Raw genomic sequence first — 23,530 nt, 5'->3', positions numbered from 1 at the left:
CAGAGAAATATATATATTTTTAAAATTCTTTCATGTGAGTGTCGTTGGCAAGGTAAGCATTTGTTGCCCATCCCTAATTGCTCTTGAGAAGGTAGAATGGCAGCCAGAAGCCGTGGAATTTTAAAAAAAAAATTTAAATTTAAGCCAAGAGAAGAGATAACAGGCATAGATAACAGACCTGAGCTGGGATAAAGAGCAGGGCCAACAAGGGCAGAGCTAAATACGCAGCCGAAGTCCACAGAATGGTGAAAAAGCAGAGCTGGACGTACAAGCAAAAGCTGCTTTTTTATTTTCAAGGCCAGAGTAGTGGCTTAATTTTCATTTTTATGAGGTTTAAGATGAATTCTATTTTGGGGGGGGGCACTGGAGTCCAGGAACAGGAGCAGTCTCCCATTATTTTTTAAAGCTTTTCCTGTGTAAGATAATGAATAAATGTTGATTATTCAGTAGCTGTGGATGAGGGCCTGAGGGTCACATAAAGACCCAATTTTACTTTTAAGAATTTTTCTTTCCCAAGTGGGGAGTAGTGCAGTTTTAAAAATGTATGCATTATTTCCAATCCAAAATTTTCTGCCCAGTAAAGGTGCTTTCCCAGATTCCTTGAAACTGGAATTCATCACTTTGTAACAAGAAGCATGCAATTACAGCATTATAGGCAAGGGTTGACATTAAACGTGGAACTCAAAGATCATGGCACAGTAAGTGAGGTCAATATGAACAAGATATGGGGTGAGTTTTCCAGTCCCGCCAGTGGCGGGAATCGGGCGGGCGGGACCAGAAAATTTGGAGTGAGGCCAAAAGTTGGAATTCTGTCAGAGGGGAAACAAGTCGCAGTTTTCCCCTCAGCACTTTCATGGCAGGTCACCTTTCTGGCTGGTGAATGTCGGGATCGTAATTTGCATGTCATGAAGGCTCATCAACAGAGCTACAGACTAGAATCTTGCACCCTGTGAAATCTTCCACCCCGCCAATGGGAAATCAGACCATTCTGTTTCCCGATTTGCATAAGTGGCGTGCACCTGGCACAGGAGATCTCTTTGACTTACCAGCCACTGGACGCTGCCTTCGCCATTTGCATTGCTCTTCTCCCGGGTGCTGGCAGTGTATCGCGCAGCAGATAGCATGCACATGAAGAAGGGAAGGGGGCGCTTGGAACACATGAAGGAAGGTGGGCATTGGGAGGTGAAGTCCTAGGGAGGGGGGTCCAGGCATGGGCAACCCTGCAAGGGAGAGAGGGGGTGTCCATGAAGGGCAAGTCTGCAGGGGTGTGGAGGGGATGTCTGGGTGCCTTTTAAATATGGTGCCTGGACATGATGGTGGGGTTGCGGACTTCCTGTCTGACTCGGCACGAGATTCAACGTGAACCTTGCGGCTGCGTAATTAATAAGCAGAACATTGTGCGATTCGCGCGGGTTTACCTGCTGTGTTCTGCAGCGGGAATCCCTCCAACTTTCCCTCCCTGTCATGGGACTTAGTCCTCGAGCAGAAGATTCCACTTATGGTCTTTTGCAAGCAAGTGGATCTGCTGTAACACTCGTTATGGTAGACAGTGCAGTTTGTATGAACATTATTTGGCTTGAAAAGATTTCATAGAGGTCTACTAATGAAATTTGGAAGTTATGACTATTGGTGAGCAAAGTATTTCAAAGACAGAAAGGAACAGGCTTTTGAGAAGCCACAGGGATGAGTAAGTAGCAAGTTTTGTGTGACAAACTGGAGTTCTAAGAGGACACAGCTGAATCTATTGATATAGGAAATAGTAGACGTGTTTAAATAAATGTTTTAAAGGTGCTTTGTAAAACAATATTTAGAGTCTTGCTGATAAAACAAGGGATATGAGATTAAAAGCAATGTGGTAATATGGATAGGAAGCTAATTAAAGGAGAGAAAACACAGAGCAGTGGTTAGTTAAATTTTTTGGACTGAAGGATATCATAGGACAAATATCTTAGGCCACCTGAGATTTGGTTCTACTGCTTTTTTCTATAGTGTATCGGGTATAGTATCAAAATTTGCAGAAGACAAAAATAGAAAAGATAGTTAAGCTTAAAGAGACTGAGTGATTTCAGGATACAGATAGGTTAGTAGATTAGTTAAATAGATATTAGTTGAAATTTAATGTAGAGAAATGTGAGATTATACATTTCGGAGGAGGAATAACATAAGAAAATCACAGATCAACATGTAAAAGGAGGATAGCTGCAAAGGCTTTGGGGTTTAGATAAACAAATTTTTAAAAGTAGGAAAACAAGTTGAAAAAGGTGTAAACAAAACAAAAGTAGAAAATACTGGAGATACTCTTGACAGCATCTGTGGAGAGAGAAAACAGAGTTAAAGTTTCAGATTGCTGATCTTTCACCAGCACTGGGAAAAGTTAGAAATGTAACCTCTCTGTTGAAAGATCATTGACCTGAAACATTTAACTGTTTCTCTGGGCAGGATCTTCCGGTCAGCGAGCGGGGGCGGGCCTACTTGCCAATGCGTAAAGTGACGCAGGACATTGGGTGTAACTCCCAACGTCACCCTGTGTCATTTCCATTTTCAGGTCGGCGGGGGCACAGCCGAGTCAGCTGCACGCCCGCTGACCTGCCAACGGCCTATTGAGGCCATTGAGAAACTAATTAAAATCATTAATGGACCTGTCCATTGAACCTTAAGGTTGGCAGGCAGGCCGGGAGCCCTGGCGGGCTTCAGAAAAAGCATGAAACCTCATTCCTGGGCGGAATGAGGTTTCATGAGGATATTTAAATTTTTAATAAAGGTTACAGTTAAAGTTTTGGACATGTCCCAATTCCTGTGACAGTGTCACATGAGGGGACATGTCGGGGAAATTTTTCTATCATTTTTAGTGCAAATTTTAATTCCGAGCCAATCTCCCTGAAGCAGCACTTAGCCTCAGGCAGATCAGTGCGCTCTTTCGCATTCCACGTAAAATGGCGGCGTGCCCCCGATCGGGGTGCCAATCGAAGGTGTGCCCGCTCCTGCACTTCCCCCTTGACGGGCAGAACATTTTTCCCTCTGTCTCCACAGATGATGCCTGATCTGCTGAATATTTCCAGCATTTTCTGTTTTTAATTCAGAATTCCAGCATCCGCAATGTTCTGCTTTTTGAATACAGTAAACAAAACAGAATCCTAGGTTTTATAAATAAACAAATCAAAAACAAAAGCAAAGAAGTAGTGTTAAGTAAACTTAAAAACAAATTATTGGTTGGGCACAATTGAAATATGCCCACATTGGATTCCTTTAGAAAGGCTATGGAGAAGTTGTAAAATTATTCACTGCAATGTTATCGGGGATTAGAAACTTAAGTTATCTGGGAAAACTGGAGAAATTAGAGCTCTTCAATACAACAGTGGGTAAAAAAAAAAGAGCATTTATAGACATGTTCAAAATTATAAATTTATAAGGGTCAATAGAAGGCATCAAATCAAGGTCATCACCAAAAGAGTAAATGGAAAGGCTGAGAATTTTTACTCGGAGGATTGTGAGGACATTGAATATTCTACCAGAAACAATGATGAATGTAAGAATCTATTAAGCCTTTTTCAAGGTAAGTAGATAACTATATAAAAATTAAGAAGTTAAAAGGATAAAAATAAGGAGAAAAGAAATAAGTGCATAGCATATTCGGACAGTTGGTAAAGTCATGATGGGATAAATGACCTCCTTTACTGCTGTGAAATTCTACAGTTCTATGCTAAAAAAGATAATAGTGGTGAATGGAAGAGCTGTGTGGGATCAAAGAGTTGATGGAAAGAGATATGGGGAAAATGGGGAAGAAATGACTAATGGGGGATGTGACAATCTGTATTTTTGTCTGTACTACATTAATGATTTGAATTCTCTGTTACTAGCAATAGTGACTGAGGGATTAGTAACCTTGATTCACACAGAAAATTGGCCAGGCAACTTGGTACACATTTTTGTTCAAGCAGGCAAAGATCAATTTTTCATTTGGGCTAAGCTTTCTATAAAACAAAAATGATTTAAATATGCCAATGTGGACTGATTGCAGAAATATTGAGTTGTTCCTGTTTTACATGTTATTTCAATGCTGATTGAGTAGAATATTAGATTTCAGTTATTCCAAATATACCAACTCAATGACAAACATATGCTACTGTTAAAGAATGGATAATCAACAAATTAAGGCAAAATGTAGTTGTTTGTAAATGCATATGTCTTTTTACAACATCAAAAGAAATGGAATTTTATTCTTCCAAGCCTTCAATTACCATAAACTCCCCTTCTGGCTTAGCATTTCCCTTTCTCTTGCTACTATAAAATGCCTTGGAACATTTTGTATATTAAAGACATGATACAATGGTAAAGTATTGTTATAAAGTACATAACTACTGTCAGATTGTCTCGTGCTTTGCACTAAATTGCTGTTCATTAGCCTGCTTTATTTAAACAAATTGCCTGTTGCTTTGCAGCTTGAGTGTCTGTTTGAAATAGTGCAAATTCAATTAATCTACAAGAGAGGAATCACATGGTGGCATTTTTAAAATTCACCCTTGGGAATGTGGGCATTGCTGCCAAGGATGGCATTTATTGTCCATCCCTAGTTGCTGATCAGGAGGCAGTAGGGTTTTTTTCTTACTTGCAATCTTGGTGGTGAAGTTCTTCCAATAATATTGTTAAATAGGCAGTTCTAAGATTTTAACCCAGAGATGAAGGAATGGTGATGTCCAAGTGACAAGTATATCCAAGTTACGATGCTGTGGGAATTCGAGGTGATGGTGGTCTCTTGCACCTACTGCCCTTGTGATTCTAGGTTAAGGCTGTGGGTTTGAGAAGTACTGCCAAAGAACCCTTGACGAGTTGCTGCAGTGCACCCTTTAGATAGTATGCAGGTGGTTGATGCTAATGTCTAGTGTCTAATGTCTGAATTGACAATCAAGTGAACTGCTTTGTCCTGGATAATGTCGTGCTTCTTGCAAGATGTCACGAGGTGTCAGCTGTGGCTCAGTCCATAGCACCCTCGCCTTTGAATCAGAAGGTTGTGGGTTCATGTTCCACTCCCGGAAACCAAGAACTGTGATTGTACTCAAAAGAGTTGCAAGATGTCACAGCTGCTCCAATCCAAGCAAGTGGAGAATATTCTATTGTATTCCTGACTTATGCCTTGTAGATGGTGGAGAAGACTTGGGAGGTCAGGATGAGCTACTCGCTGAAAAATTCAGCCTCTGAAATGCTCTCTTAGCCACAACTTTTATGTTGCTAGTCCAGCTGAGTTTCTGATCACTGACCCTTGGGGTATTGATGGTGGAAGACTTGGTAATGCCATCAAATGCCAAGGAGAGGTGGTCAGATTCCCACTTGTTGGAGATGGTCAATGCATTATCTTCACTCAGCTGTTTTCTCGATGTCCCATAAAGTGAATCAAATTGGCTGAAGACTTGCATCTGCAGAGGTATGTATCTCAGGCGGAGGCAAAGAGGAATCATAAAGTGACACTCATTTACAAATGCTTCAGCCTTGTGTTTTGCACTTTTGTAATGGCTCTTATATCGTTGAAAATGGGGATATTCGTGGATATTACTTATCCTGTTAGCTGCTTAGTTGTCTACCACCATTCACTTCTTGATTTTAGTGTTGCAAAGCTACAACCTGATCCATTGGTTCTGGGATCATTAGCTGTCTGTAGCCTGCATGCAATCCATGCTCAACCAGGTTAGCAGTTAACTTTCAGGTACACCTGGCGCTACTTGCAGAATGATTTTCTGCAATCCAGGGTTAGTCACTGACTTTATGATAATGGATACATTGGAGCTATGTTGAGGTTACAGATTGTTCTGGTATACAGTTCTGCTACTGGTGGCCCACTGACCCTCATGGATGCCTGGATTTTGAGCTGCTTGATCTGTTCTGAATCCATCAAATTTACCACAGTGGTGGGGGCCTCACAACATGATGGAGAGTGTCCTTAATTAGAATATGGAACTTGGTGTTCACAAAGACCACAACCTTCCTTCCATCGTAAGGTCAGAAGTGGGGGTGTTCGTTGATGATTACACAATGTTCAGCACCATTTGCGACTCCTCAGGTACTGAAGCAGTCAAGTAAAAATGGAACAAGACCTGTACAATATCCAGGCCTGGGCTGACAATTGGCAAATAACATTTGCGCCACACAAGTGCCAGGCAATGACCATCTCCAAAAAAAGAGAATCCAACCATCACCCCTTGACATTCAATAGCATTACCATCACTGAATCCCCCACTATCAACATCCTAGGGGTTACCATTGACCAGAAACTGAAATGGACTAGCCATGTAAATGCTATAACTACAAGGGCAGGTCAGAGGCTAGGAATAGTAACTCGCCTCCTGACTCCCCAATGCCTGTCTACTATCTACAAGGCACAAGTCAGGAGTGTGATGGAATACTCTCCACTTCCCTAGATGAGTACAGCTCCAACAACACTCAAAAAGCTTGACACCATCAAGGAAAAAGCAGCCCGCTTGATTGTCACCCCATTCACAAACATTCACTCCCTCCACCACCGACGAACAGCAGCAGCAGTGTGTACCATCTATCGGATGCACTGCAGAAACTCACGAAGGCTCCTTAGGCAGCACCTTCCAAACCCATGCCTCTACCATCTAGAAGGACAAGGGCAGCAAATACATGGGAACACCACCACCTGGAAGTTCCCCTCCAAGCTACTCACCATCCTGACTTGGAAATATATTGCCATTCCATCACTGTCGCTGGGTCAAAATCCTGGAATCCCTTTCCTAACAGCACTGCAGTGTACCTACACCACAGGGACTGCAGAGGTTCAAGGACGCAGCTCACCACCACCTTCACAAGGGCAACTAGGGTTGGGCAATAAATGTTGGCCTAGCCAACAACGCCCACACTCCGTAAATGAATAAAATAATGTGGCAATCACTCCCACCAATGTTGTCCAAGGTAGATTGGTAAGGACAAGGGCAAATGAATTATTTCCTCATTTTGGTTCTCTTACAATATGCAACAAGTCCAGTCTGGCAGCTATGTTCCTCAACACTCCACCAGCTTGGTCAATGGTAATACTACTGAGCCACTCTTGGTAATGGATGATGGTATTCTGTTCAATTACTGGGTTTTGCAATTGTTTACTTAGATAATGGGCAGGTGAATGTACACTCCTGATCATGGGGTTACAAGGTCCACATATTGACAGAAAGCATGTTAATCACTAGTATTTCACTCTGGGCCTCCAAAACACTGATTTTCAATGAGTGCCAGTTTTGTGTTGACACAGATCAGCAAAATGGTGCCTTCTGCATCTCTATAAATCCCTTCCCAGCTCTGGTGACTAATGCACCAAGACAAGCTCCAGTTCCTTTCTCATGCATGCCCAACGCCAGTGGCCCCCACTTCCACCCATAAACTGAATGATGGAACTCTTGATAGAATGGGAATTTCCATCTTTGGTATACAGAGATGGTAACTGGGATGCGTAGCAATTGAAGTATGTGCTGAGGAAGATCAGGATCTGTCTCTTACATTAGCCAAAGGTGTTGATTGGCTTGGGGAGAAGAGATAAGGCATTAGGACATTGTGGTGGGGAAAATGCAAAGGAAGGGTAAGGAGAATGAACAAAGCATGTAAGTGGGAAGAACAGAGGGGGAATGGTGGGAGGGAAAACTCAAGGAAAGTGGAAAGGGAAGACTATGCAAGGGAGGAGAGAATGTTGGCTAAGAGCAAAGGGGGAGAGACTGCAGAAGGGCAGTAACAGTTGAATGGCGAGATGGAATGGGCAAGGGAGAGAAGGTAAAGCAGAAGATGGAAGAGTAAATGGAAAGAACAGAGAAAATGGGAGGGAAAGGATGATGGAATTCAAGGGCAAGAGTCAAGGGAGAGAAAGTAAGGAAGGCAATATAATGCATAGCACCAGTACAGATCAGAATGTGTGAAATGAGGAGGTGGCAGAATCTATGGGAGGTCAGGAGATGAATACCTTACAAGGAAAAAAAATACATGGGGAGAGCCAGGAATTGGAGGTAAGCAGGGAGCAAATGGCAGTGAAAGAGCAGCCAGCATGAATACAGTGAGGGAGAGTGGGAGCAGAAAATGGAGAGAGTGAATTGTAGAGAAACTTGGGGAAGCTGAAGGAACACGGAGGGTTGGAGCAGTTCTTTGGGCTGGGGTATGAACAGTACAAGAATGACTGGGAAGAGAAAAAATATCGGCTTGAACAGCAACATATGGGGGGAAAAGTGTTGGATTGGGGCTCTCTTTCCCAGTCAATTTTTCACATTTGCCCTCATGTTGGAAGTCCTTCTCCCCACTCCCTCTCAGTTATTGCTGGCACTCTCTCTCTCCTGCCACACTCTCAATTTCTGCCCCTTTCCCTCCTCCCTTCATTATTTATATTTCATCCCATTTATCCCAGTTCATCACCATCACTTATTTTATTCCCTTTATGTTTCTCCTTCCTTTCATTACCATTTCATCCCTCTTTGCTCACTGTCATCCACTCTTTTTTTAACCATCATATTTCCCCTCTGAATGCCTTCTTCTACCTTCCCTTTCCTCATTTTGTGTCCCATCTATTTCTCTTGCATTTTTCCTCTCTCTGTTCAATATGGCATCTATGTGCCCCTGATTTCCCCCCTCCCTGTACTTCTTGGTTAGTTTTCTACTTTACAATGATGATTACACTTCAGAATTGGCTGTAAAGTGCTTTGAGATATCTTTAGGTCATGAAAAGCAGTATAGAAATGCAAGTTTTTCCATTCAGTGCACAAACAATTGCCAAGGTTATTGAGGTGTTTTGCCATCTCTGTATACCGTTGTTAGGAACTCATGTTCTGGCACAAGCTTCCGCTTCCACCTCCAATATGCAGAAGCAACACTAAAAGCCATTAATGCCAGAGATTAAATGCAAGAAACTTATGACAAAGAGCAGAAGGACATTTTACACAAGATTGTGAAATGCATTAATAAGTTAGTTATTAAAGAAGAGACTAAGTTAGCATTTAAAAATAAATTAGCAGGGAGATTGAAGGAAAGGGTGATAAAGTGATAAAAACAAAATACTGCAGATGCTGGAAATCTGAAACAAAAACAAAAATTGCTGGAAAAACTCAGCAGGTCTGACAGCATCTGTGGAAAGAAAGACAGAGTAAACGCTTTGAGTCCGTATGACTCTTCTTCAGATAAAGGGATGTGGGAACGGATAGGTATGTGGGATGAGAATAGTCAGCTGTTCAGGATAAACACCCCATGCAGCCAGAGTCAAATGGTCTGTCTCTGTGATATAATTTTTACGCAAAGCTATTATATTGCAAAGTGTATATTTCTCATTTCTACCTAACCCCTTTACAGGGAGAGTAATCCAACTCTTACGTCATTAATCATTAACGTGAAATTTCTCCTGCTAGGAAGTTTCTCAGATCCTAAATCATCCTTTGTCTCTGTTTTGGAATTGAGCTAGAAATGATGCCTTATTCTCATCATTGACCAACCTACCATCAAACAAAGCCAACAGCTCAGTTTGTGTGGAGGCTGCTAACAGGCTGAATAAATGTCAATCACAAACATGTATTGCATTAAGAGAAGAAATTAATCATATCATACATTCAGGTTCATTGTTTTTTTCGATAGTGCCATTCAGGCCCTAAATAAGACTGACTGGCGAAGTAGTATGCAGACATATTTACAGCAGAGTTTGTTCTGTTGGTTTTGTGTACCTTCCCAGTGGTTATAAATCATTGGATGAGAAAGTGTTAGCTGCAGCAACATTCAGTCTGGGAGTTATTGAACTTTATTCCCCATCTGTTACTTATTAAAATTTTTTATTTATTGTTCCTGGGATGTGGGTATTCTTGGCAAGGCATTTACTGTCCACCCTGAATTGCCCTTGAGAAGGTGGTGATGAACTGCCTTCTTGAGCTGCTGTAGTTCGTGCTGTGATGGTACTCCCACTATGCTGTCAGGGAGGGAGTTCCAGGATTTTGACCTAGCAACAATGAAGGAAGGCAAATATATTTCCAAGTTAGGATGGTGTGTCCCTTGGATGGGAATTTGCAAGTGATGGTGTTTCCACGCACCCGTTGTCCTTCTCCTTCTAGATGGTAGAGGTCACGGGTTTGGGAGGTACTGTTGAAGAAGTAGATGGTACACACTACTTCCACTATGTTGCGGTAGTGGATGGAGTAAATGTTTAAGGTGGAGGATGGGGTATCAATCAAGCAGGCTGTTCTGGCCCAGATGGTGTCAAGCTGTGAGTGTTGTTGGAACTGCACTCATCCAGGCAATTGGAAAGTATTCTATCATACTCATAACTTGTACCTGGTACATGGCGGAAAGGTTTTTGGAGTCAGGAAGTGACACACTTGTCGCAGAATATACAGCCTGTGACCAGCTGTTGTAGCTGCAGTATTTATGTGGCTGGTCCAGTTAAGTTTCTGGTGAATGGTGACCTCCAGGTTATTGCTGATGGGGGATTCAGTGATGGTAATGCCATTGGTTGGACCCTCTCTCTTGTTGGAGATGATCATTGTTTGGCATGAAAATTACTTGCCACTTATCAGTCCAAGCCTGAATATTGTCCAGGTGTTGCTGCATGGGGGTACAGACTGCTTCATTTTCTGAGGAGTTGTGAATGGAACAGCATGCCATGCAATCAGCAAACTTCACCACTTCTGACATGATGGAGGGAAGGTCCGTGATGGATGAGGCAATTGAAGATGTTAGGACTTCATCATGCTCTCGCTCCTCTGAGTTCATTAACCTTTTATCCTCTCCCTCCGTGCAAACTCCCAATCCATACTCATGTCATCCCCTTGACCTTGCCATCTCGTGTGGTCTTGCTAGTCCCATCATATCAATCACAGTAAGGCCATCTCTGATCACTTGCTTTAATCACTCACTACCCACATCCCCCTTCCATTCCCCCACCCCACTCCCTTCTGTATCCACCTCTGCAGAAAAAACTATCACCCAATTCACTTGCAACTGAACATTCAAAATGTCTAGCCTTTGGCCCTCTGTTCACCAGGATATTTTTGCAGCCTCTGATTTGTCCAGCCACACCCTCACTTCCACCTTTGTTGCCCTTAATTCTCAATAAAACCATTACACTCTCTCTCACCCTGGCAGTTTCCCCGGAACAAAAACAGAAAATACTGGAAAAACTCAGGTCTGACAGCATCTGTGGAAAGAGAAAAACAAAGTTAACGTTTCGAGTCCGTATGACCCTTCTTCAGAGCTTACCCCTGGTACAGCCCTCATTGCTGCTTTCTTAAATCCAAGGGACGTAGACTTGAAAAGATATAGTGGACAACTGGTTGAGCCATTCATCACCAGTTTTGGATGGTGCACATAAAACGCAACAGAGTGCTGCTCTTGTCTACTAAAATCATTCACTATTACAGGATCATCTCGGAATGCAAAGATAACCCCTGGCTTCTTTTCTCTACTGCAAACTGTTGTCTTAAACTCCTCTTCCCTGTCTCACCTCCAATAAGAAGTGGAGGAGCTCATGAACTTCTTTGTCACTGAGATCGAGACCATCTGATCAGCCTCTGTTACTGTGTCTCTCCCACTCGCCTGCCTGGCCAAACTTCCTCTAAAGCTACCCCCTGCCCTAGTCTTGAGCCCGCATCTTTCTCTAGTTTCTGCCCTATCTCCCTTCATGCCCTATCCAAACTCATCGTTCCCATGAGACTCACTTCTAGCTCCATAACATAGCTCAACTTTGTCCCGTCTCAGCTCAGCAGCTGCTGAAACCCTAATTCATACCCTTGTTTACTCTAAACCAGACTATTCCAACGCACTCACTGGTCTATTACATCTCTACTGTCAATAGGTCCCACAAAACAGCAATGAAATGAATGACCAGTTAATCTGGTTTTGGTGAGGCTAGTTGAGGCATAAATATTGGCCAAGACAAAGGGAGCATTTCCCTGAATTTCTTCAAATAGTGCCATGGGATCTTTTATTTCCAGTTGTTTAATGTCCCATCTAAAAGATAGTACTTTCTAGCAGTGCAGCACTCTCTCACTACTATAAATAGCTAGATTGTGTTCAAGATCAAGAGTAGGTCATAAATTCATGACTTTCTGACAGAGGTGAATGCTATCCTTGAGTCAAGGCTGACACTTTAATGGTGGGTACTACTACATTGTTAGAGGTGCACAGCTCAGACATTAAACTAAGGCCCTGCTGCTGTCTCAGGGAGACCTAACACTAGTCACTACATTTCAAAAGTAAGTAATTAATTAGCTGTAAAATGCTTCGGGACATTCTGAGGATGTGAAATGCTTATTTCAGAACCCAATTTTTATTTCAAAATTTTCTAAATCCACTGCTGCAAAAATGGCAGTCAGTGATCTTGAGTTTCTATACAATACAATTGCTGGAATATTGGGCATTGAATGGTCACCGATCTGAAATGTTTAACACCTTCCCTTTCCACAGATGGTACCTGACCCTTCCAGCATTTTCTGTTTAAATTTATGTAGTTGCTTTGAACAAAATAGTTTATTTAGGACGGTTTTTCAGTTGCACAATATTTTTAAGTTGTCAGTTTTTAAAAGTTCAGATGGTCAGAACGGAAACGCAACATGTCTATTATGAAACACCCATAGACTCATTGGGGAGTTGGATTGCAATGACTGGACCCCGAAACAACCACATCCTCGTCGAACAATAACAGCTGGCATGTGTGCAAGTGAACATCTTTCTTAAAACACTCAAAATGTGACAATAGGAGAGGAAACATGAAAAACAGTGCAAAATAAGGTTTAATGAAACGGTTCGGGATGTTAAATATCAATGGAGGCGTGTTGAGGAAGTTTTTTTTCGATGGAAGTGGGTCGGGCGGGTGACCTTTTGATTAGTTGCTGCCGGGATCGGGTCGGGCGGGTGACCTTTTTGGTTATTTTCTGGAGGTCGAAGAGCCGCCTGGCGGAAGCGAAGCCGCTGGAACAGGCCTCAGTGGAGGGAGGCGTTTGATAGCCCCTTGAATGGCTTATTCTCCTGGAACCGGGCAGCAGAATGTATTGGTCGAAGCAGCGAAAGCAGTGAGGTTTGAGTGAGTGTGAGAGGCCCGAGAGCCGCATTCACACACAGCGGTGGCGACAGAGGAATCACTGGACCCGGACCTTACTATTTCCGGGCGGGGTCTCTTTGATCTTTAAGAAGTTTGCGCATGAACGAGAGCAGGAAACGGATTTAAAATGTAAATCGGTTTCTTACGGTTTTCCCCGTGCAGATTTCCAGGTCGACGATATGTCCAGGGAGGAGGTTTGAAGCCTTTCCGCAGCCGGGAAGCCCGACAGCACCACCCAGTAACCGGGGCCTGGCGCGATAGCGCCGCCGCTGCTGGGAGGCCCGCAACTACAGCGTGTCAGGCTGCTGTTGACATAGGGGCTGAAGATTTCCACCCATGTCCTTGCCACGCCGCGATTTTCCGTCCTTGAAAGTGAATGGAGTAATCGTCGATTGACGACCAGCGAAAGGGAAGGTCCCAGCTAAAGATTCTTCCGTGGAGGAGAAAGGGAATGAGGGGCAAAGTGTCAACAGACTACTTGGACCCCTGGCTCAGGACTGTCGGCAGAACAGGCAAAGAATTGGAAGACAAAAACAGAATTACCTGGAAAAACTCAGCAGGTCTGGCAGCATCGGTGGAGAAGAAATCAGTTAACGTTTCGAGCTTTCACGACCCTTCGGCAGAACTGAAGCATAGTTAGGAGAAAGGAGAAATATAAGCTGGTTTAAGGTGGGGGGCGGGGGGGAGAGAGAAGTTGAGGGTGTGGAGATAAGCAAGCAGTGATAGGAGCAGATAATCAAAAGATGTCACAGGCAAAATTGGAAGAGACTGGGTTGAGCGCCCAGGTGTTTTAGATGCTAATGCTAAGCACAATAAACAGCAAGCGGGAAAGAACAAGCGGCCCTCATTTAGGTAGATACAGTAGATGGTCAAGGAACAATTAGGAATTCCAATTGGCTTAATGGGTAAAGCCGTGGGCCTTTAGTTTAGCACCTGAGGTAAGCATAAGATTTCAGGTTTGTAGATTGTAGCACGACGGTTGCAGTCATTTTGAGTATGGTTGGCACAGAGTGCAAAATTGAAAATGTGGTGCAAGTGGGAATTTGGTGCAGAGGGAGAAGGAGGTGCAACTTTTTGCTTCCAATATTTGTCGTGATTTGTGTAAACTTCAGACAACAAGTATTTAAGATTTTTTGTCCGTTGTTTTGGTGCTTAATTCCGAGTTAGCTTGTGGAAAAAAGTTAAATACTAAAAAGTGGATATAAATAATTTAGACTGAGATATGGCAGAGCAGATTGTGTGTGTCTGAGCTGCAGTATGTTGGGGTTAGTTGACATTGGGACTGTCCAGAGTGAAAACAACTGTATCTCAAATCTCTCCACAAATTCATTGAGCTGAAGTGAGAGTTGGAGACACTCTGATACATTTGGGGAGGGGGAGCAGTATTTGTCCAGTTTGTTACAGACTTCAGACACACCTTAAAAAAAAAAGGTGCAGGTTCAGAATAGGGTTGGTGTAACCAATAGGGTACAATGTAAGGGGAATCCACTTCAGACATGGAACAGAACTTATAATCTCTGGTTTATTATCTAAAACAGTGCAAATTGTCATAAGAATAAGCAGTTTAAGGAGGTGAACACGTGGCCCCTAATATTGAATCAGGAATAGGGAACTCACAAATTATCATAGGAAAATTAATAGTAATAAATAAAATAATGGTACTAAAGAGTGACAGATCCCCAAGATCACATGATTTCCATCCCAGAGTTTTAAAGGAAGTAGGTTAGAACATTGCAGATGTCCCTAACTATAATTTTCCACAGGAACTGTTCGTTTAGATTGGAAAATTACACATGTTACTCTGTGTTTTAAGAAATGTAAGAGAGGAAAGCCAGAGAATCATTGACCAGTTAGCCTAATATTTGTTGTTGTGAAATTGCTAGAGTCTATAATTTGAACACCTAGAAAATCCTCAGCTGATCAGAGAGAGCCGGCATAGATTTTTAAAGAGTAGGTCATGCCTAACAAACCTGATTTTTTTGAAGAGGTGACTAAAGTAGCGGACAAGGGAATGTAAATAGATGTATTTTTATGGGTTTCCAGAAAGCATTTGATAACATCCTCCATAAGGGACTGGTAATTAAAGTTGAAGCCCATGGAATTGAAGGCAAATTATTGATAAGGAAATTGGCTAAGTAGCAGGAGACAGAGAATAGGAATAATTGGCAGGATGTGACTAGTGATGTCCTCTAAGGATCTGTGTTGCAGGGTCATCTATTCATCATATTTATTAATGACTTTTGGATAAAAAGATACATATCCAAATTTGCTGGTGACATAAAGGTAGGTGACATTGTTGATGGAAGCATAAAATTACAAAGAGATATTGGTAGTTTTAGTGAGAGGGCGCAACTTTGGCAAATGGATTTCAATGGTGGCAAATGTGAGGTCGTCCACTTTGGACCTAAAAGGATAGAACAGGGTACTTTCTAAATTGAAACAAACTGGAAATAGTAGAGGTCCAAAGTGACTTAGCAATCTAGGTACATAGATTATTAAAATGTAATGAACAGGTATATCCAGAGAACTAGAATACAATGGGGTAGAAGCTATCTTACAGCTATACAAAGCACTGGTTAGACCACACCTGAAGCATTGCGAGCAGTTATAGCTACCACGTTAGGTAGGATGTATTAGTCTTGGATGTGCAAAAGAGGTTAACCAGTATGACATCTGGATTCCAAAGTTTACATTGAGGAGAGATTAGATAAACTAGGGTTGTACTCCCTGTAATTTAGAACGTTAAGGAATGATTTGATTGAAGTTTTCAAGATATTAAAGTGAAAGTGAAGTACAACCCCCACTTATGGCACCTCCCCATGCCCACGCAGAAGATGCAACACCTGCCCCTTCACTTCCTCTCTCCTCACCGTCCAAGGGCCCAAACACTCCTTTCAAGTGAAGCAGCATTTCACTTGCATTTCCCCTAACTTAGTCTACTGCATTCGTTGCTCCCAATGCGGTCTCCTCTACATTGGAGAGACCAAACGCAAACTGGGCGACCATTTTGCGGAACACCTGCGGTCTGTCCGCAAGAAAGACCCAAACCTCCCTGTCGCTTGCCATTTTAACACTCCACCCTGTTCTCTTGCCCACATGTCTGTCCTTGGCTTGCTGCATTGTTCCAGTGAAGCCCAACGCAAACTGGAGGAACAGCACCTCATCTTCCGACTAGGCACTTTACAGCCTTCCGGGCTGAATATTGAATTCAACAACTTTAGATCTTAAACTCCCCCTCCCCCCATCCCCACCCCGTTTCTCTCCCCCCCCCCCACCTTTTTTTTTCAATAATTTATATAGATTCTTCTTTCCCCACCTATTTCCATTATTTTTAAATCTAAAACTAAAACCTTGTTAGTCTGTCCACCCCACCCCCACTAGAGCTGTACTTTGAATATCCTGTCTTCCATTCTTAATTAGCACTTTTCTTAGACAATATCACCACCTTCAACACCTCTTTGACCCTTTTGTCTGTGACATCTTTTGATTATCTGCTCCTATCACTGCTTATCTCCACAATCACCACACCCTCAACGTCTCTCTCCCCCCCCCCCCCCCCCCCCCCACCACCACCTTAAACCAGTTTATATTTCTCCCTTCTCCTAACTATGCTTCAGTTCTGCCGAAGGGTCATGAAGGCTCGAAACGTTAACTGATTTCTTCTCCGCCGATGCTGCCAGACCTGCTGAGTTTTTCCAGGTAATTCTGTTTTTGTTTTAGAAACTATTTCTGTTGGTCGGGGAATACAAGCCAAGTGCTCATGTCTAAAAATTAGAGCCAGACCTTTCAGGAGTGAAATTAGGAAACATTTCTAAGCACAAAGGATGGTAGAAGTTTGGAACTCTTTTGCAAATGGAAATTAATGCTCAATCAATTGTAAATCTTAAAACTGAGATTGATCGACTTTTGTTATCTGTGGGTATTAACGGATATGGTGTTAGGTTAGGTTAAAGAGCAGCAGGCATGAACTCACTGAATGGCAGAACATGCTCGAGGGCCTAAATGGCCTTGTTCCAGTGAACATTAGAAAAAGATTAGAAACCAGACGCCTACAATAACCAGACTGTTGAGTGGCCAGAATTATCACCACTTTCAAAAATAGTGCCTGCTTCCTAGTGTTGGCAACCTGTAAAAGATAATAGACACAAAAAAGAGCAGGTGACATGTTGTGTGGGATGCCAGGAATGATAGGACAAGCAAGAACAGGCAGTTGGAGACAGAGGGAGAGTAGTACTTCTGGAGTTGAAATATTAAGATAAATTTTGAGGAAGTGAAAAAATAAAAACACATAACTTGGTGTCAGCTATAGCTTAGTGGTAGCATACTTGGTTCTGGCTTCAAGCCCCACTCCAGAGCCTTGAGCACAAAATCTAGGATCACACACCTGTGCAGTAGATGGCCGGTGAAATTTAATGGAGATAAGTGTGGAGTTAAACACTTTTTGTGATTGCTGCATTGGAACTGTGAATCTCAATAAATCATCAGGCTATTTATGATGACCCATGTACTTGGAAAAGGCTGTATTTTTTTATGTGCGATGTCCCTTTAAGAACAAAGAACAAAATGTGCTGGGGATTATTTTGAAAGGGGTTAATTGGTTTCCTGATTATGACATCATTAGGTTCCAAACAATGGTCATGTGACCTAGATTTGCCATGGGGATGAACAGCTAAGAACAACAGGGTAAATAGAAAGCTAACTGCAGTGGCGTGAGGTCAGCCTGTTTTTTCTGTCTGGCAGTTCAGAAGACTGGGAATTCGTGCAAAGAGAAAACAAGTAAGGCTCCATCCAGATGGAACAGTTTTCTGTTTAACAGTCTTCAAACAGATCCTAGTGTTGAAGCAGGTCTCTGAGAATAGAGCAGAGAATGTGTTCCTGTGTGATTTGTACAGTCGTAAAGGCCAGAACACTGAAGGCAGGAAAAGCGAGGGATTGTGGGTTGAACAATAGCCATTGCTGCTGTTGAATTGGTGCCAGAAGCCACCAGACCATTTAAAGGGGTTGGAAAAGGGAATCTCTGGAGATTCAGTGCTATCAGAACTGTTGTGACCTGGTTAGAGAGTAGATGTAGACGTGTGCCTTATCGGTAGTAACCATGTTCATGGGCATGTGATGGAAGACTATTGGCGAATGCGACTCGAAGGCCAAAACGATTAGATAGGAAGTCAGGAGTTCTACAAAACAGAGGCTGAGTTGGAAAGACCGTGAGATTACTCGTGGCTTCACATTTGTGTGAAAAGTAATGCAAGTGCCTGTAACTACATGAGGCACATCTTCATATTGACTATTTAAAGCAAAATGTTACCTTTTTTATTTGAAACATCCTTCACCTGTAAATTAATGTTTGAATTATGTTGATTTTTTTTGTGACAGTAAAAGTTTTATTATGCTTCCTGTGGGGGAACTGTAAACCAAAATAACCAAATTACCAACTGACCCCCGAAGAAGTAATTACCAACAAGATTTCACTTTTTGTACCTTTTACTTTAACACAAATCAGAATCAATGTAAATTAAACATGAATTAGCAGATAAAATGATATTTTAAATAAAAAGGTAAATTTCACTTTAAATAGTCAATACAGCAAAGATATGCTTTACGGGACCATAAATAGTCACATCACTCCCCATACAATTGTGGCATCATGTGCAATCTCTCAGTCTCTCCACCTCGTCTTCCGGTATGTTGGATCTCTCACTTTTCTCACTTGATGATGGATTTGGTCCTTGAGTCACCTGCAACAGTAGCTCCACTCCTTCTGAGTTTCCCAGAGACAGTCGTCACCCAAACAGCACACTCCTGCAGAACCTCCTTAGCTAGGTTCAGGACAGTCTCAATGTCACAGATTCCCCAGAACTCCTTTTCTTGACTCCTTTAATGAACCTCGTTAAACAATCTGGCTGTGGCAAAACTGAAGCATAGCAGTGGAATTGTCCATTTCACAAGCCCTGTTCTAACCCTATCTTCAGATTTCTGTCCCTTTTAATTGTATTACACACACAGCTCCTTGTAAATGTGCCTTCTCTGTTCTTCCTATGCCACAGCTTCTTTGACTCTGGCCACATGGCTTTCATCTTAACTTATTTCCTGTTGGTATTGCTTCCAGGTCAAGGGCTGCCAGGGAATAGGGGAAGCACAAAAGGGAAGGGAACATAAAGGGAAGGTGGGATTAGAAAGGGCACCTGGGTGTTCTCGGGCTGGCATAGACAAGATGGGCTGAATGGCCTCCTTCTGTGCTGTAACTTTTCTATGGTTCTATGGTAGCAGACAGGAGAAATTAAATGACAAAAGGGATGATGCTGTAACATAAAATGGAGAGGATAATAAGATAAGTTTAAACAAAAAACAAAAGATGGGCCTACTCAGGTGTAAAAGCAAAAAAATCAAATATATATTCAACAAGTTTATCCCCATAATGACGAAGAAATCTGAAGTGGGATTTGCACCTGTACCAACGATGCTCCTGCCAACGAACCGAAAGGCATCAGGATCAGTTGCAGCTGCAGTGCAGGTCGAGTGCACGTGCACAACCGTACTTGACGCCTTTCCAGTCGGCAGCAGAAGTTACAGTGGGAAAAAAATGTATCATCACCAACAGCTTCCATCCCAAAAAAAAATTATAATCTGAAATTGTTAAACTTGCTCTTGAGTCTGGAAAGCTTTAAAGTGCCTAATTGAAAGATATGGGGTTGTTCTTTGAGCTTACACTGAGCTTCACTGGAATCGTGTAGGATGCTGAGGACAAGAGGGGATCAGAGTGGAAGTGGTCAGAGAATTGAAGTGACAAGTGACTGGAGTTTTGGGGTCAGGCTTGTGGACTGAACAGAGATGTTCTGTAAAGTGGTCACCTCATCTGCATTTGGTCACCCCAATGTAGGGGAACCTGCTTGGTGAGTAGGGAATAAATTGAAACAAGGGCAAGTGAATCACTGTGTCACCCGGAAGGAGTATTTGGGACCTTAGAGACGGGGAAAGGAGGAGGTAAAAGGGCAGGTGTTGTATCTCCTGTGCTTGCATGGTAAGGTGTCGTGGGAACAGGAAGTGATTTTGGGAGTGATTGAGGAGTGGACCAAGATGTTGTGGAGAGAACAGTCCCTTCAGAATACTGAAAGAGGAGGGGAAGATGTGTTTGGTGGTGCCATCACGCTGGAAGTGGTGGAAATGATGGATGATGATCCGTTGAATGTGGAGGCTGGTGGGGTGGAAGGTGTGTGTGGAGCAGACTAATGTGATTCTGAGAGGGAGAGGAAAGGGTAAGAGCAGAATTATAGAAAATGAAATGGATATGGCTGAGGCCCTGCCAATCATGGTGTGAGAGAATCCTCGGTTAAGAAAAATAGAAGATGTATCGGACACACTGGTATGATACCCTGTTTAGCTTTAAGTAGTTTTTAAGATTTACCCCCTATTTCCATATGTGGCAGTTGATGCTCAGCACCTTATAGGTAGCCAGCTAAGATAATTAGGTGCATCTGGCCTGTTCCTCAGCCTTGCTGCTACCTAAGTCCTGCCTTGAATGCACTAGACCAGTTCCCACTACTCTTAACACTGCCCTGAGCATGGCTGGAAGAGATTTTAATGGAAATTTGTGCAAGAGCAGACAATTTCACTCTAAACAATATAAAATAAAAATGGTAATTTTGCTTACAAACTTTCTACCTGTTCAAAAGAATTATTCACTTTTGATCATGGACTTCATGATTTTCTTGCATTTACTAAAAATTCTGGGTCTGGATTAGACCTTTTTCTCATGTTTTTATCCCACCCTTTCATGAAGGTACATGACTCATTTGGGCACATGGTTGCCATATCAAGATGAGCCACCCTTGATCTGTGAGCTTTTGCATCGAGTGTCTGTAGGCCATTTATAAAACCCACATTGTGTTTGTTGGAACTGAAACTTCTTTTATCCTCCCAGCATCCATACATGCATTCACACACACGCTTGCACACACGCACAAGTATTTGGGCTCACTAATGTTTCCTCTCCTTAGCCCAGGAACATTGTAACACCTCTACTGCCAGCCTTAGCAAGATTAGCACAACAAAAATTGTAGTATGCAAAGGGTTCAAACTATGAACCTGCATTTTGGCCTCTGGTTCTTCAATTGGGGATGGTGGTGGAGTGAATATTGTAATTAGAGTGTGCCTTCGCTTATAAGCTGGTAAACAGACTTATTAAATAGTAAATGAATAAGCAAATTAAACTAAATGACAGATAGGGTAATTACCCTGTAATTCTACAACTTTTAAAATTGAAAATAACAACTGTCATGCCTACATTAAATTGCATTGTATACTGAACCAGGCACAGTCCCTGAGTATTAATCTTTTATATGGGGACTTGTTACTGATGGTTCACAGGTTCCCCTGCACCCTGCCTCCCCCTCCACCATCCTCAGCTCGTGACTATCAATTTGAACAAGAGGAATACTTTTAAAAAACTGACCAAAATAAACAAGGGTGGATTTCACAGGAGGACAGATGGCCTGCACCCTGCAATCTCCCCCACCACCCCCTCGAGCTTAAGGTCGGTTGGCACTGCGCTGACCAGAAATCCAGCAGCCTTGCAGCAATAATATACTGGGAGCGGCCTTAATTGCTTGAGAGTGGGACTTCTGCTCTTCAGGGACAGGAAGGCCCACCCTAGAGAGGTGCCGGCCAATCTGCTGGGCCAGCAGCTCTTTAGTCCAAGCAGCGCCAGAAGAAAGTTGTGGCTACTGCTGTGACTTCTAGTCCCCAGGAAGGAAGGTGATGTTTCCTGAACACGGAGGAAACTCTACGCATTTTTGGCGGGCAGGGATTGGAGATCCGAGTGAGGGGGAGTTGGATTTTAGAAGCCAGGAGGCACAAGGGGGAGGATACCATCTTGGGGAAGTGCTCTCGATGGGCACAGGGATCCCCCAAAGGAGGTTATGCCCTTTCTTCTCGACAGTAGCCTGCACTGTCAAACTGCTGGGCTCACCACCTTCTGCCTTCCCGCGCAGACCAAAACATAGCAGCAGAGGTGGAATGAGGCCCCAAGCAGTAGTTAACTGTCTATTTAAGGCTCTCAGTAGGCCTAAGGGTGGGCCTGACACTTTACTCACCCTCTGTAATATGGAAGACAGGTCAGGGGTGGGCAAGTAGGTGGTGGGCTGGCCACCTGCTTTATTGTATGTGTCCCCCACCTTCAAATACGCCGTTGTGTGGGGTGGGGGGGTGCAATAAAATTCACCCCAAATATTTTCATATTTGTGTCAAACACAAAGAGTGTCAATTAAAAATATACAAATATAACCCAAAAGATGCTTGTATTTGAATTGGCCATGCAAGTCAATGGGATGTCATCTATAAGCAACAACTGCCCTAAAACTGATCCCTCAGGATCAAGGCTGGCTTGCTTCCACTCTGATTCTGTGTGTTTTAATATGTCTAACGAGTCCGATGCACAATTCTACCACATGTAATGGTGTTTAAAGAGCTGGATAAATTAATTACTTGCAGGGTTGTGCGTTTCTTCCACTGACTGGACTTGGCCTGCACATCCTCTTGTTGAAGTCTTTTGAGGTGCTCGGAGCCTTCCTGAAAGATCCTTCTCCATTTTTGGCAGTCATGGGCCAGGGATTTTCATGAATCAGTGTGGATGCTAGATCTCTTCAGGGATACTTTGAGAACATAGTTTCCTCTGTCTTCCTGGGAGTCTCTTAGAAGTTTGGAGTAGAACAGTTGTTTCAGGAACCTGGTGACCTACCCAGCAATATTGGTTTTGGATGATTAAAGCTTCAATGCTGGCTGTATTGACTTAGGAGTAGATGCTGACTTTACACTGCCAATCCTGCAACAACTTTGAAGGATTTTGCGAAGATGCATTGGTGGTATTTCTCCAATTCCTCATGGTGTCTGCTGTAGATTGAACAAGTCATCGAAGCATATCATCACTGCTGCCCAATAACCCGTGACCTTAGTGCCAAGTTAATATGGGTTGATAGGTCCTGGTACTCAAAAACTCTTTTCCCCAATCAACCAAAGGCTGAGTTATCACATTGAAGGCAGTGGTGGATTTCATTATCTATGTCTATATTCTTTGAGTGCAGGCTTCCAATGTGTTGAAAGTAATCCATGTTTTCCAGGGTATCACAGTGGTTCCTAAATTGACCCGTAAACATTTACTGGCAACCAGTTTCTGGCCTGATACTTTACCACAATAAAGTATCTTCCTGTGATTCACCAATCCAACCAAATAGTTTGCCATGAATTAGTCTATCTGGGACAGTGTCACATTCCTTTCTAAAATCTAGGTAGCTTCTACCACAAATATACAACCTTCTCAAAGAAATACAATGGATTGGTCAAACATTATTTGACTCCAGAAACCATGCTGATTCTCTTTTTCAGAAGATTTCTTATGAAATCTGTTGTCAAGGTAAATCGCTTTCTCCATAACTGAAGTAAGACTTGCAGGTCACAAAGGTTCATTGTTTGACCCTTTTT

The 23,530-nt window shown here is 42.7% G+C and overlaps 1 protein-coding gene across 2 annotated transcripts in view; it reads right to left on the bottom strand.

Moving 5' to 3' along the window:
* The window catches only part of LOC144688747 (E3 SUMO-protein ligase PIAS4-like), a 124,578-nt gene that overhangs the window by 77,013 nt on the left and 24,035 nt on the right, over window positions 1-23,530 (bottom strand). Inside the window, exon 1 of one of the 2 annotated variants that reach the window (XM_078555657.1) lies at window positions 13,204-13,334. The exons of the other annotated variant lie outside the window; for it this stretch is intronic. The gene's annotated coding sequence lies outside the window, so the exon portion shown is untranslated. Of the gene's footprint in view, window positions 1-13,203; window positions 13,335-23,530 lie in introns of those variants that run through there. 2 annotated transcript variants of the gene reach the window in all.

This window comes from Cetorhinus maximus, chromosome 13 (assembly GCF_964194155.1).
Source record: "Cetorhinus maximus chromosome 13, sCetMax3.hap1.1, whole genome shotgun sequence".
NCBI lineage: Eukaryota > Metazoa > Chordata > Chondrichthyes > Lamniformes > Cetorhinidae > Cetorhinus > Cetorhinus maximus.
Note: the sequence above shows the minus strand (reverse complement) of the source record. Positions and strands in the feature narration are given on the sequence as shown.